The 13,012-nt window shown below is 38.6% G+C and overlaps 1 protein-coding gene across 4 annotated transcripts in view; it reads left to right on the top strand.

Moving 5' to 3' along the window:
• The window catches only part of KDM4C (lysine demethylase 4C), a 360,071-nt gene that overhangs the window by 29,297 nt on the left and 317,762 nt on the right, over positions 1-13,012 (top strand). Inside the window, exon 1 of one of the 4 annotated variants that reach the window (XM_072959464.1) lies at positions 854-1,046. The exons of 1 other annotated variant lie outside the window; for it this stretch is intronic. The gene's annotated coding sequence lies outside the window, so the exon portion shown is untranslated. Of the gene's footprint in view, positions 1-853; positions 1,047-13,012 lie in introns of those variants that run through there. 2 more of the 4 variants (XM_015242581.3, XR_012071960.1) reach the window with 2 other exon arrangements.

Genomic DNA, 13,012 nt, shown 5'->3' with positions numbered 1-13,012 from the left:
CAGCGCAGAAGTAGCAAGTTGTAGCAAGCTAATTTAAGTAGGTTCTGAGAGGTCCGGAGGCACCTGCACTTCCTGTTACTACAGTTCAGGCCATACTGCTGTCCTGCCAAGTTTTTGAGAGACCTTCTCCCACCCCTGCCCGAATTCCTCCTGGGGCCACCGCAGGTCTCCTCAGTTAAAGCGCACACCTGCGCTGGGCCGGACGTGTTCCTCGGAAGTGTCTGAATACCGGGCAGTTTCGCTCCCCTCGGCTAACAACACAGCCTCCTGCTTGAGAATAACCTCTTAAAAGGCTAGTAGATAGACACCCTTCGTTCACTCGGGATCTCCAATTTCGGTCAGGAGGCTCAGAAGCCCCGGCCATAAGATGTTGTCTTTGCCGCCCAGCAGCGAGCGACGACATCCCAGCCAGCCTCCGCTGGGCTTTCCGAGGCCCCACCCATAGCAACGCCACACTGACGTCCGCGCGCCGGAGGCCGCCATAGGCTCGCGTCGGAGCCCAGGACGACGTGTGGCGCGTGGACTCCCATCAGGTTCAGCCCTGCGGGACCCGGTAGGCGTTTCCGGGCAAGGTTATGTGCACCTGTTCCTTCCTTCTGCTCAAGTGTCTACCCTTTCTGGGAGAAAGGGGCCGTGTCGGACTCCAGAAAACAAGAAGCGCGGCAGCAAGCCTAGGTTAAGAACAGTGGGGAAGATAAAGCCCAAAGCAAGAAGGTGCCTGGCACCTTTAAGCTGTTTGGAAGTTCACGTGACCCACTAAGTGCCGGGCCCCAGCGGTCACGTGACGGCGCGCGCGCCCTCGCGCAGGGAGAGCCGGCTTGCGCTGTGCGCGCGCCTTCGCCGCTGCCTCCCAGCCCCTCAACGGGAGGGTGAGGAGCGGCGGAGTGCTCGGAAGACTGGGGCCGGGTGCGCGTGCGCAGCGAACAGCTGTCACCCAGTGCGGAACAAGTCTCCCAAATTTCCCAAATCTCCCTGGGCCGGAGGTCACCGTTTTCCTTCTTATCTTCCTCCTCGGGGTCGTGTCCTCGCTCCGGCCCGCGCGCCAGGTAACCGCTTTTCCGGAGTCGGGGGGTAGGGGTGGTGGGGGAGGGGCCCGGGCGGTCGTCTTCGCACTACCCCGCTCGGCGCAGGGCAGCAGGGGGTGCCGGCGTCCGGCGGAGGGGAGACGCCGGGCCGGAGACACTCGGTCCACGGCCGCCGTGACTGTCACGCTGGGGAGAGAGCGACCGGCCATGGTCGCAGGGGTGGGAGGCAGGAGCCAGTGACAGCCCTCCCCGGCGCTCTCAGGGGTTCGGTCCCCGCGCTTGCCGTTCTCCCGGGGGCCGGAGTCGGGGTCGCGCTCCTTGGAGCAGAGGAGCGCGCGGGTGGTCCAGAGATGCTGACTCCTTACCTTTCCTTCTCCAGCCCGCTCTGCGGCTGATTGCGGGGAGGCCGGGCCTGGTGCCATCTCTTCCCTGAGACTATCACGACCCGCAGGGTGAGGGTAGGGGCTCCTCTCCAGACCACCCGTCTTAGGCAGCCAGCCTCTCTCCCGGGTTCGTCCTTAGTCTCCGTGGCTGTCCTTTTGGTTTTTCCGGCATGGGGCCATTTCTTCCTGTAGTGCCTCTAAGCCACGATGCGGTGTAGACGGTGGGTACTTAATAAATATGAGTTGGATTGGGTCGCGTGGAATGCCAGGCATGGGACGTGGCGTGGGGTGGGGATGTGAAGAAAGAAGGCAGGCTGGGGCTCCCGTCTCGAGCTTGGGGTTTTCCTCGGAGCTCAGCCAATGAAACCAGCAGGGCTCGATTCGGATGCTTTCCGGGTGAACTCGGAGCCAGTCTCCCCTGAGCTGCAACCATGCACGTCTGCATGGGCTGGCTTTGGTTGTGGGCAGTGCTAGGGAGGGTTTAGGTTTGGTTCCTCCTCCTGGAGAAGAGAGGACAAACTTTTTTTTTCAAAAAAAATTTTTTTTAAAGAACTTGGTAAATTATCCTGCGAGGTTATCAAGCGCTGCTTCGGAAGTGTAGGTTAAAAGTTGCAGTCTGTCCACCCATACTCTTGTGAAAGTATCTTGGTAGGCTCAGTTCACCTACGTTTAGAACAAACTTTGCCCTGTTTCACCCACTTGAATTTGCAGTAATTTTTATTTTTAACTTCGGGATAGTCAGCTTCACTGTTTCTATGGCAACAGTTACTAATATTCTAATTTCGAAGTGTGGTTGAAAATTAGTGGCTTTAAATCTTAAAGGTCCATTTTACTTCGTAGCACTCAGTTCTCCTTTACAGTCATTAGTCAAGTTCTCCTACCTTGCTAGTCCCCTCCCAACCCCCCATGCTTTGTTTTGCAATGTATTACACGGTTTTTCGGCTTTTTAAAGACCCTCTTTCTTCCGATTTAAGGTGTTATGAAAAGTTTGCGCATGATCTTTACAGCGCTCCACGAACTTGGCAGTACCGTTTAAATCAGACTTGTTTCGTTTTATTAACAGACTGTAATCTGTTGCTTTTCTAAAGTTAAAAACAAATTTTAAACATTGCACGTGCGCAACTGCTTAAAAAAAAGTCCACTAACCATTCTATAAGGTTGAAGATTTTAAGAAGCTGAATAGGCAGTTAATTTTTAAAAATTTCCTCAGTTCTAGGACGAAAATCTGTTATATTGAGTTCTCTTCTAGACATCTAAATTATCCAGGGCTAGGTTAGGTGCGGCTGCGGTAGTCTGTGAATTATTTGCTTTTCTCATTGTTTTCCAATTGCCCCTTGATTGGCGTTTCTCCCCTATTAGAATGTTAGAGCTTTTAGGGCAGGTTGTGTGTGTGTGTGTATTTGTTTTATTTCCAGCAATTTACCATATTGTCTGAGGTGCTCAGAATATCCCCTCTCTTTCTTAGTAACAGATTTATTGAGATATATTTCACATACCATGCAATCCGCTTATTTAAAGTGGGTTTTTTTTTCATGGTTTTTAGTGTATGCATAGAATTGTGCAACCATCTGCACAATTAATTTTAGGACATTTTTATCACCTTAAAAAGAAGTCCTTTCCCATTAGCAGTTATTGTTCATTTCTTTCAAGTCCTGTCCCTTCTCCTGCCCTAGACAACGACTGATCTGCTTTGTCACAGTAGACTTACCTATTTTGGACATTTCATATAAATGTAATCATATAATATTTGCTCTTTTGTGACTAAATTTTTTTTGACTTAGCATAATATTTTCACGGTTTACCCAAGTTTCAGTAATTTATTCATTTTTATGGCCTAATAATATTCCGTGTATGGATATATCACATTTTGTCTGTTCATTGGTTGATGGGCATTTTGGGTTTCTACATTTTGGCTATTATGAATAATGCTGCTATGAACATTCATGAATTTGTTGTTGTGTGGACTTTTTTTTTTTTTTGCACTCTTAGGTATATACCTAGTAGTAGAATTGCTGAATTAAACTTTTTTCTCTTGAATAAATGAATGAGCAAACAGGGATAGTAAGCATTTGAGGGGCCTGTTGACTCTGCTCCACTACCAAGATCATTTCTTGGAGGCAGAGTTCTCTGTCTGTGGCTTTGTCCTGAATACAGTGCTGTGTTTTTCTTGTCTGGATGTCATTAAGATCAGTTAGCCCAGTCTTTCTTCATGTATAATAGTCATAATGATTATTCCCTCGATGTTGACTTAAATTTGTTGTATATTTATTAGAGATGTGATAAAACAGGTACATTAAACTCAGTATCTAATGCAGGTCTTTCATTTAAAATTTATATGGTTTTTTTTGTAATACAAATATTTAATGCTTCTCTCTCTACCTCTATTTCTAGTGTGAATTTCCTGGGAGTTGTGTCATAAAATCACTGTATTTTCTATATCCTTAGCAATCTAAAAGGTTTATGGGGCCTAAAATACAAATTTGAAATATTGGATTATTGTCTTTTTCTCTCAACAACTCCCCACCTCCCCCTCCCAAAGATTCCCATGTCCCTACCCTTCATACCCTTTGGGAGAAAATGCTGATCATTTAAGTCCACACTTACAGGGCCTAATGCTTTCCCCACCTAAGCAGTTGGAACAGTCCCTTTAAGGAGCCTGTCTACTTTGCTTCTCTTTCAATGGCCTCACCATCATTCTTTCCCTCTAAGTCTCAGCAAGGCTTTGCCCAGCCGGTCTCCTCCCTCACCCCAGTTCCCTGGCTGGGCAGGGCTCGATACCACCATCACATTCTTTTTCTTTCAGTCTAGACTGCTATCCTGGCTGGCATGTGCTTCTTTGTCTGATTCATCTCATCCTTCAGATAACTGAGCTCAGTTGTCACTTTAAGTTAGTTATTCCTGTAATTTCCTTCACAGACTTAAACAATTACACTGTTAGTTGTGTAATCACTCTTTGCCCTCAACCTCCATTTATGCACTGAAAAAGCTCCACAGGAAATATTGAAAGTGGTTAGTTACTTCTGGGTGATGGGATTATGGGCAATTTGTCTCCTTCATGTATATGTGCATCTTTGGATTTTTCTCCTATGTATCAGTATGACCTTTGTGAACAGGAGGAGAAACAATAAAAATTCACATGTGTTAGAAAATCTGGAAACAGGAGACTTGAGGAAAAAAAATCATCGGTAATTGCCATTTTAACCTTTTTTGTTTTAATAACAGATAAGATTTTACTATAGCTTTTCAACATCAAGTTTTTATTACAGTTTGATTCTTTCTCATATCTAGAGGCTTCTAGGGAACGGTGAAGATACTTAATATTGGTTGCCTGGGGATGAAATTTCTAGTATTGAAATTAAACTAATTCTTACGGAACACAATCTAGTATCTCTTTGGGTATGAGAACTAAGTTTGTGATAAATAACTCATTTCCCATTTTCCCCAGAGAAACGTCCTTATTAGTACATTTGTATGTTTCATAGTAGAGTTTTTCATTGCAGAATTGCTTGTTATTCGTGCTATCTTGTTTTTGCTGGGTGATTTATTCGGCCTAGTAGTGGATATTTTCTTTAGTAGACAATGTAACACCTATTGTGTGCCATGCACTGTGTTAGATGAACATATTGTAAACACAATGAAAAGTGATTCCCTACTATTTCATGACAGGATTATTTTGAGTGTGAATGTTCATTTACACTGTTGCTGTGTATTTTCATATACACAGCTGCTATGGTATTTATGAAATGCTGCTCCATAGAGACTTTAAATTTCATTCTAGACTCTTCTGGTCTTGTATTATACATTACTATAGGTAAATATTTAAGGAGCAGAATAATGTATCATTAAAACCCTTTTGGTGATGACTTTCTTTTTTTATATTTCCATCCAGTTCTAGTCATTAGTCATCTCTACTTGTTAACTGTAATAAGCCAAATTGTGATCTTTCTGCTCAGCCCTGCCCCTCTGGGTTTTTCATGCATCTTATCCCATTAACTATCCCAGACACCTCTTGACTTCCCAGCCCCTTCGCATCTGTACCATCACCAAGCCTTGTCACTTCTGTTTCCTGTGTATATACCGGATCAGTCCTCTAGTCTCCACTAGTACCATCTCTGTATCTACTCCAGCCCCCTTGATACCTCTTCTCAACTTGGTGGTCTTTTAAAATGCAAATTGATCATTCTAATGGCCCTCAGGGTATTTAAAATTCCTGCTTTATGTCTTCCTAGCCCAAGCTCCCTCTCTAAGCCTTACCTAGATGGTTCTATCTATCTATTCTTCCCACTGGCTTATTTTCCCAAACTGTACACACAGGCCCTTGCTGAAAGTGCTGTTTTCTGTGAGGCTGACTTTCCTTCCACGTCTTCCTTTCCAAATACATCTTTCTGGTCTCTGCTGGAATGCGCTTCCTCAGAGAATCTTGACTTGTCATCCCCATCTCTTCCCTAATCCAAATCAACTTTCCTAATGACAACCTATCTTAATTTACTAAACTTTTCCTTCTGTAACACTTGGCAGCTTATAATTTCATATTTATGTGATTATTCGACAGTGTATTTCTAAACTGTAAGAATTCTACAAGGGCAGGGACCAAGTATTTTTATTCACATATCACACCAGCAGTATAGGTGCTCAGTAAAGGTTTGTTGTGCATATGTGAAACAAATTATTGAAATTAAAACCAGAGCACACAGTAAACAAATACATTTTGCCCTTCCTGACCTAACACACATGTGCGTAAACTGGGACACAAATTTCACAAAACAGTTATTTGCCCCCTGTGCTGTACTCTGATATTTTCTATTGTTCTATATCATGTATTATAAAAATATTGATATAATCGAATAAATTTGGTAGGGCCGCAGACTGCAGTTGGAACAGCAAAGCTGTAAGGCAATACAAGGAAAATGCTTTATTTCCATTAGTCCCTCCCCCCTTCTTTGAATCACAGTTGCTGTATTCTCAGTCTTGTCTGATGGGAAGTACTAGTTTAGCTTTTTAAAAATGGCTATTGCTGGAATCTACTTCTGCTTTGAAGTTCTGGCCTGATTTCGAAGGAGGGTTGCTTAAGGTCAGGTTGAGAAAAATCTACACCTGACTCTCTTACGTCTTCTCTTCCAGGTTTCTCTGAGCCACTAATAGCCAACACTCTTCCATCCTACTTCTGAGCTCTTTTACAGGTGTGCTTTAAGGCTGGTCTCTCATCGGTTTTGTTTTCTCAAATTGTTATAAACCGAACTAAATTCCCCAAATGAAAAACACTGGGATCAAGGCAAACCAGTAAGTATATGTGAATGTATGAATTAAGGAGCCTGGCTGGGCCAGGGTGTCATGTTCAGCAGATCACGGAGTGATCCCGAGAGTTGTGGTTCTCATTAGTTCACTTTACAGAACTCCTGTGTGGAAGGCTTGGTGCTGTTTGGCGCCACCATGAAATATTGATTTCTTATCTGTTTTGCTAACTAAATATTAGAAATACCCTGTATCTAGCACAAGGGCTATTTTAACTGAACCCTATGCTGCGCTATTTCATAACTTGGAAAAATATTTAAAAACATTAATGTAATCCCAAACTTGTATTTAGTGAAAGAAGTGGTATACAAGATGGTATACATGGTATGATTTCAGTCATGTTTAAACATGTCTATAAATGTGTATATGTTTAGAAAAAAATACAGTAGAATGTTAATGTGGTGGTGAGATTACTGGTAATTTTGATTTTCCTTCATTAAAAAAATTTTTTTTGAGAGTGAACTTAATTACATTTATAATCAGAAAGGCTCAGCTGAAAAAAACAAATTTCCTACACATTAACATGTATTTGCAAATAGGAAAAGTATCACTTAAAAAATTTTTTTTATTGATGTATAGTCCATTTACAATGTTAGTTTCAGGTATATAGCAAAGTGATTCTGTTATACATACACATATGCACTTATATATTTTCAGTTTTTTTTTCATTATGGCTCATTACAAGAAATTGAATATAGTTTCTTGTGCTATACAGCAGGTCCTTGCTGTTTATCTATTTTATGTATAGTAATGTGTATCTGTTAATCCCAAACTCCTAATCTATCTCTTCTGGACCCCTATTCCTCCTGGTAACCACAGTTTGTTTTCTATGTCCATGGGTCTAGGGAAAATATCACTTTTATTAAAATGGTTAGAGGCCAGGTTTCTAGTGGCTGTGTTTTGGGACCCTTGTCCAGGTGGGACTTAAATTCCACCTTAATGATAAGTCTTTTTATCCTGCAGTGATCCACATTTCTCCTCCTAGCCTGCATTTTTTTTTCTTTTCTAAGTTATCAAAGTTTACCAAGCCATGTTTTTCATCTTTTATTTTATTTTTTTCATCTTTTTTTGCTGAAATAGGATTCCATCTCTCCCAGTCTTGCTTAAGCATGTTGATAATGAATGTTCACTTATGGTTGCTCATGACTCGATAATTTGGAAAGCCCTAATAGCTCTTATTAAACCCAGCTGTCTGGCATGAATTGAAGGGATGGAGAGGGTTTTGGATGAATTAGGGAGTATGTAGGTGGTGTCTTGCTCTTAAATTTGAAAAGTCTTTATATTGGGATTTACAAACCAAATTGAAGGAAACAGTGATAGTTTAAATGTGTAATCATCAGTACAGTTTCCCAAACCTATGTTTGAAATTGTTTAGTCTCTTAACACTCAAGCCTTAGTAGGTTAAATATTTAAGAATATTTTTGATAGCCGTACAAAATAAATACTCTAAATATTGATTTACTGTTTACTAGGGAAGGAATGGGGAAAGTTTGAAATTAGAAAGAAATATCAAAGTAAGGACAATTGGCCAGACACATAGGACCTTTTGACCTTTTGGGGGGTGTGTGTATGTGTATGTGTGTGAGAGAGTGACAGCACTTTTTGGGGACTTCATATTCATGTTCTCATTTTCAGCATTGTAGGTACAGACATCTGAACTTTTCCAGTTGATCCAGAGTATATCAGGCTTTGGAGGACTAGTGTCCTCATCACTCCCTAATCAAACTCACATGAAGAACCAGAACTTGATTCCAAAGTGTACATGTCTGCTCTACTAGTCTCTTTTAGAAAGCCTGGTCCCTGGGAAAGCATATATTATTTGGTGACTCCATCCCACAGATGGAGATGGGTAGCATTGAGGAATAATCTGAACAGGATGTTTTTCACCAGCTGGGGCTTGTGTTGATCCTTAAAAGTACTCACCTCTGTTCATCAGAACTTTCTTCCTGCAGGTACATTTTTCCTGTTGAAGGAGATTAAAGAAGACAAATTCCTTCACTTTGGCTCTCTCTTTATCTCCATCTTCTAACTTGTTGTTGTTGTTGTTGTTGTTGTTTTTAACTAGACATTTGTTTAAATTCTAGTCCTGAGGACATACCTTTGTTTCTCTGATTGAACATCACTTACTGTTTATGCTTATGTTCTGTAACTCAGCAAGGTCACGGGTCTTTGAGTGGGAGACTAATGGTACAGGCATTTCTTTGCAGGTAGCTTAGCTCATCCACTTGGTTTTTATTTGTTTAACTTTCAAAGGAACCCTCATCTAAAATTTGGTTACTTTACTCTGAATTCTCAGTCTACAAAATTCAGGCTTTCATTAGCAGGAAGAATCTGGCCCTGAGATAGGTAAATTCATTTTTCATTCCTTTTTGATAATTTTATTTATTTGTTTTTGTTTGTTTTTTGAAGTTTATTTTTGTTTCTTATAAATTATATATTAATTTTTAAAATTGTTTTAAAAAGGCAATGCAAGGTATACAACAAAGTAAAATTTAGAAAGTATAAATAGGTAAAAAGCACATTAGTCTCATCTTTGGCCATCAGACTGGCAGTTTCCTCCTTTTCATTAACCACTGTTAAAGCAGTTTCTTGTAGGGCCTTCCACACATATTCTAATATTCTGTATAACCATATATATGTGTATATATACATTTTTAACACAAATGGTAGTATGTGTACTTACTGTTTTGAATACTTTTTTTCATTTAACAATGTAACTTGGGTGTGATTTTTTGCTTCAGTTTTATTGAGATACAGTTGACATACAGCACTGTAAAATTTTAAGGTGTAAAGCAATGATTTGACGTACATACATCATGAAATGATTACCACAATAGGCTTAGTGGACATCTATGATCTCATATAGCCATAACATTAAAAGAAATAGAAAATTTTTTTTCCTTGAGATGAAAACTCTTAAGATTTACCCTTAACAACTTTCATATGTAACGTATAGCAGTGTTAATTATCTTTATCTTGTTGTACATTATATCCCTAGTACTTATTTATCTTAAAACTAGAAGTTTGTACCTTTTGACTACCTTCATGTAATTTCCCTTTCCTCTACCCCACTGGATCTTATTTTTAGAATATGAATATATAGAGAGCTTCTTTTAAAAGTGCACAGTATTGCATTGTATGTGTGTATGATAATTTTTTTAACCAGTTCAATATTGAACATCATTAAGCTGGGGAGGGCATAGCTCAGTGGTAGAGCTTCGCATGAACAAGGCCCTGGGTTTGATCCCCAGTACTGCCATTAAAAATAAATAAATAAGCCCCCCCCAAATAAATAAATAAGAAGAAACTGGCACTTAAAAATTTTTTTTTCAATTAAAAATAATTGAATGTCATTTAGGTTGATTCTATTCCTATACAGTGATCTATTTTTATACCATTACCTCAAATGTTTTAATTGTTGTGGCTTTACAATATATTTTTAGAACTTTCTGGGTTATTCATGTAATTTTTCCTGATTATATTTAACTTTAGAATTAATGTTTCAAGTTCCAAAAACCTATTAATGGTTTTATTGGGAAAAACATAATAGAGAAATACAGAGAAATATCTTTAAGATATCAAGCTTTCCTGCCCCCAAATATGGTATACCCTTCTTTTAAGTCCTTATAAAGAATATTTTAAAGATATTTTAATTTAAAAATTAAAAGATATTATTAAACTCTTTATTAAAATAGATTCTTTATTAAAGACCATTTAATATTTTAAGTATAAAATATTAAAATTATTTAAAGTTAGTATTAAAGATATTTTAAAGATATCTTTACACGGATCTTGAACATTTCTTGAACTTATTCTTTTGTATTTTTTAAAATAATTTTCTTTTTTTACTTTGGGACAATCTCAAACTTTTAGAAAAGTTGCATTATTAGTACAAAGAACTTTTATTTCCTTTAAAAATTTGCCTTTATGCCACCATCACTCCTCAATACTTGGGTGTACATTTCCTACGAAGACAGTTTCCTACAAAATCTCAGTATATCCATTAAAATCAAGAAGTTAATATTGATAATTATTGTTATCTAGTCTTTAGACCTTTTATATTTCACCATTTGTTATAGTAATACTCTTGGTAGCAAAAATATCCGGTCCAGAATGATGCATTGTGTTTTCTTGTTTTCTAGTATTTTAAGTGTCCTTCAGTCTCACATAGCCTTTAGTCTTTCTTTGATTTTCATTATATTGACACCTTTGAAGATTACAAGCCAGTTATTTTAGAGAATCCCTTAATTTTTGGTTTGTTTGATGTTTCCTCATGATTATGTTCTCAAGGTATCTTTGGCACAGAGTATCACAGAGATGATGCTGTATTCTTTTAATTATATCTTACCAGGTGGCACACAATTTCATTTTGTTTTACTGCTGGTAATGTTCACTTTGATTGCTTGATTAAGATAGAGTTATCTGTTTCTCTGCTCCAACGTTATTCTTTTTGTTTGAAAAAACTATGTAAATATTTGTTCCTTATTGAGCTTTCAGTTTATTCCTTTGCTTTTATCAATTTGAATTTATGGTTTCCTGTTTTATTCAATGACTTATAATCTGTTAATATTATTATTCATATTGATGCTTTAGTTTTCATAGGTTTGGCCCATGGGAACACTTTAAGATAGATTCTGTCCTTTTGACATGTCCCATCATTCTTTGAGCACTCCCTTCCTTTCAGGCATAGTGAGAAATTCAGGCTCATCTTGAACTTTCCCTATCCCAAATTTTTAGAAGCCAAAATCTAGCTGCTTATTGATATTGAGGTGTTGTTCCCATACCCTCTTAGTGAACAAAGCTAGAGAACATGTGTATGTTCACAGATATACTTACCCATATACAAACATACTCAACACATACTCAAAGAATTATGTAACAAATGCATACATATTGAACCATTCTTCCATTCATGGAATAGCCTTTTAGTCATGGTTTATTATTTTAATGTGCTTTTGGACTTTACTTGCTCATTAAAAAAAAAAATTCACATCAATATTATTTTTTGCGGGGGGATGGTAATTAGGTTTGTTTATTTATTTATTTTAATAGAAGTACTGGGGATTAAACCCCGAATCTCATGTTTGCTAAGCATGTGCTCTGCTGCTGAGCTATATGCTCCCCACCCTATCAATATTCTTAAATAAAATTGTTTTGCTGTTTTTGTGAGCCGATTGTCAAGTATTGTTACCCATTTTCAGCTTTCTTCTAAAGGGATTTTAAAGCTTATTTTTTTTCCTTGTGCTTAGGAACAGCTTAAATGATATTGGATTATGTTTCTTAAAAATCAAGCATAATTCTGTGAAGCCATCTGGGCTTGGTGCTGCAGATTTATTCTTAATTTAGTGGGCTTTGAGTGTGTGTGTGTGTGTGTGTGTGTGTGTATGTGTATGTGTGTGTGGTAGCTGGAGATAGGAGCAAAGAGGTCAGTTATATTTGGTCAACACTTAGCATGCAGTCAGTTCATTTTACTACTTGCTGTCTGACTTTAAGAAAGGGATTTCCATTTCTGAGTGTTATTTTCATCATTTCTCAAATGGGAATAATCACAGAAAACTTTTAAGACTGAAAATGAAGTAGTGTATGTAAAAAGGACAGTAAAGAACCAAGGAAATGCAAGGCTTTTTTTTTTTTAAGGCTCATATTAATAAGATGTTATTCAAAGTATTGTCAGTGAGGATAGCTCTCAGTATCACATTATTGAAGGAACTTGTGCAGATGGTCTGTGTCTCTAAAAAAGCAGGCAAATGGAGATGTTTGTTTTGCTGTTAACAACAAAGAAAAATTATGGGTCAAAGAAATGAAATGTGACCCAGGTAGAGTTCATTTTAGAGAACATTAATCAGAGTTTGGCCTTATATTTATTAAAACCATATTCTATGATCAGTAAGAGCATTGGGTAACAGATTATGATTTTTCTTTTGTGTTTGTGTCATGATTTTCCTTTATACTTGTATCATGATTGTATTTGTGTTTATTATAATTTGGTTAAATATTTGAGATTATGAGGAACATTAAACTCATCTAACAGACACTGAAAATATTTTTAGATGTATTTGCATGTCAAGGAAGCTCTGTATTGGTATCAAGATTAAGAGAATAAATGATCGACAAACACCTGGGCAAGGTACTGTGCCAGACATTGCATATAGGGTGAAGATCTAGCAAATCTCCCTCAAGCTTGGTCTGTTGGACAGGTAGTTACCAAAAAGGGTATAGATTGTCAAAATTCTTTAAGGTAGTGCTTCTTGCATTCATTAATAAATGAAAAAAGCAAGGACCATCAGAATATTGTGTCTGATGTTTTCTAAC

This window comes from Vicugna pacos, chromosome 4, assembly GCF_048564905.1.
Source record: "Vicugna pacos chromosome 4, VicPac4, whole genome shotgun sequence".
Lineage (NCBI taxonomy): Eukaryota > Metazoa > Chordata > Mammalia > Artiodactyla > Camelidae > Vicugna > Vicugna pacos.
The sequence above is the reverse complement of the archived record's forward strand: the minus strand, read 5'-3'. Positions and strand labels throughout refer to the sequence as shown.